This window comes from Lipotes vexillifer, unplaced genomic scaffold (genome assembly GCF_000442215.2).
Source record: "Lipotes vexillifer unplaced genomic scaffold, Lipotes_vexillifer_v1.1 scaffold543, whole genome shotgun sequence".
NCBI lineage: Eukaryota > Metazoa > Chordata > Mammalia > Artiodactyla > Lipotidae > Lipotes > Lipotes vexillifer.
The window spans coordinates 4,982,861-4,985,685 of NW_006799055.1; positions in this window are offsets into that span (position 1 = coordinate 4,982,861).

A 2,825-nucleotide genomic window follows, 5' to 3' on the forward strand; every position below is an offset into this window, starting at 1 on the left:
GCCTCACCATCTGCTCTACAGCAAATGCAAGCAGGTGTCAGGAGAACCAGGCAAGCAAAAAAGAAGAGGTAGGAGCCCAAAGCACAGAGCTGGCAAACACTCTGTTAAGCGGCAGAGAAAGTGGCTGCTTATCAAGTTAACCTGCTTAGCTTGCTCATCTGAATGAATGGTAACTAACAGGGAGGCATCCTAATTGGCCAGCCTCTAGACGGGGTAAATCCAACAGATCCTGAAACGAAGTGCAGCCCCCTTCCCTTCCTCGTCCAGCTGCTGAAGACCTGGGCTGGTGTGTCACCAGGCAAAGCTCAGGGTTTCTGGGAGCAGCTGCGGAGGGGCAGCCCCCTGGATCTGAACCGCGGTGCCTGCTTCAACCTGCAGGTCCCCCCACTGCTGCCCCGTCTTTGGCCTTGGGGCTCTCCTATACACTGTGTCTCATCTACCATGCCTTCCCTGAATCTGTCAAACCGGGATCTCCCTAAATCTGGCACGGGAACCCTCCTTGGTGCTTCCATAGCACCCTGGATATCTCTCTGTCTCACAGGATGATTATCTGGTTCTTTCTCTCTGTTTGTAGCTCTTGTATTGCATCTTGCCAGGATGCATCGTTTCCTTCGGTCAGTACAGCACTTAATTTTAAAAGTAAGTTTTCAATGGGCTTCCCTGGTGGCGCAGTGGTTGAGAGTCCGCCTGCCGATGCGAGGGGACGCGGGTTCGTGCCCCGGTCCGGGAAGATCCCACATGCCGCGGAGCGGCTGGGCCCGTGAGCCATGGCCGCTGAGCCTGCGCGTCCAGAGCCTGTGCTCCACAACGGGAGAGGCCACAGCAGTGAGAGGCCCGCGTACCGCAAAAACAAACAAACAAAAAGAGCAAGTTTTCAGTATTAAAAATGAAGCATTTTCCTGAAAAATTAGAAAGCCTGGCATCCATGAGTCCCACATTAAGGCAACATGAGCTACAGCTGAGCATCTGTTGTCCCGTCCATAGAAGAACATAGGCGTCTGGGGCTCCAGTCCCTACTCCTCCCTATTGTCACAGGGGGCAACCTTCCTTCATTCATCAACCAAGCCATTTGAGTTTACCATCAGTTAGGGTCTGAGGACTTCATGACAAGAACTGCGACTTCCCTCTAGAACGGTAACTCACCCAAAATATGTGCCCAACATATGCTGAATAAATGAAGAAATTCATTAGCTAGGGATAATATTTTTACTCTTAGGGCTGTTGTAAGGGATAAAATAATACAGGGGAAAAATCTGTGCAGCCACAGCTTGAGCTTGAACTACAAGTGAAGGTGGTAGCACACAATTCAGGTGAGGACCCCATTTCTGAATATAGGTCTATAATATCGACAAAGATCACCAAGGAGGAAGATCTGATAGGTATCTTTCTAATTTTAACAATTCAGTAACCTTTTTGAGAATAGTCTTTATTTGTGATCTTATAAATGACCAAAATATATGAACCTGAAATAACTCAAAAACTCTGGATAATCCATTTCAGAATAAGTTGCTTAATTTTCTTTTTTTCCCCCCGCCATCCCTTCAAAGCCATTTGATTTATTATCCAGCACACAGGGCATGCAACATGTAAACATTTTCATCTAGCAGAACTGTATGAGCATTAGGTCATGAAGCTACAACCAACTCATACATTTTTCCAATATGCAATAAGCTGAAATATTTTTAAAGAAATCAACATTAAAGTACACTGGCAGGCTTACAATTTATAAAATCAGCACTGAAATGACGCCAATGCCACACATACAGCCTTTTACATTTAATGGTGGAACAGAATCATAAATGGCTGAGAATAATGTCAGTCCCATATGTGAAGAGAATAAAAAATTAATTTTCTTTTTTTAACATCTTTATTGGGGTATAATTGCTTTACAATGGTGTGTTAGTTTCTGCTTTATAACAAAATGAATCAGTTATACATATACATATGTCCCCATATCTCTTCCCTCTTGCGTCTCCCTCCCACCCTCCCTATCCCACCCCTCCAGGCGGTCACAAAGCACCGAGCTGATCTCCCTGTGCTATGCGGCTGCTTCCCACTAGCTATCTACCTCACGTTAAAAAATTAATTAGAAATTTAGGGTACTGCTATTTCCAAACGGGGCAATAACCCCTAGCCTCTAGCTGTTCTTTATCTTCGTCTTCAATTTCACTATATCCTGAAAACTGTTCTTCCTACACAGTAGGGTTGGCAGCCCTTTTTGTAGCCTAGGAAGTTCACGAAGGTATGCGGTAATAAAAATATACATATTGTTGTTGGCTGGGAAATGAGAATGATTTGCCTTTTCAAGTCAAGAAATATCTTCTACTAAAAACTCTACAAGCTTTAAAATGTTCTGTTGCCAAATACAATAGCTTCAATTCCTCCAAAGTTCAAAAACGTTAGGGGCCAGTCACTGTCAGGCTCCTATAATTTTTTTCAACAGAACTTAACCTAGGATACGGCTTTTTGAGACTAATTCTTTTCATTTCTCTGAGCTGTAGATGTTATCATTTTTGCTTTAGGAAAATCAGTCATAGTGTTCTCAGAATGTTCAATAAACAAGCGTCTTGTAACTAATGTACTCTTCCCCCAATTCACAAACGTTTCTCAATCCTAAAGTACAAATAGGACAATTGTAGCATCAAGGTCTGAGGGGACCCCAAACATTGACACAATCTATTCTAGAGAATTGTGCATAATAATGTCTACAACACAGCTGTTTAAATTTTTATTTTAGAAGCCTGGATAGATTCCAAAGTCCTTCTTTGTAACAGGTGTAGTGTTCTCCATTATAAGAGGCCTCCATCCTTTTAGAATTTCCTCAG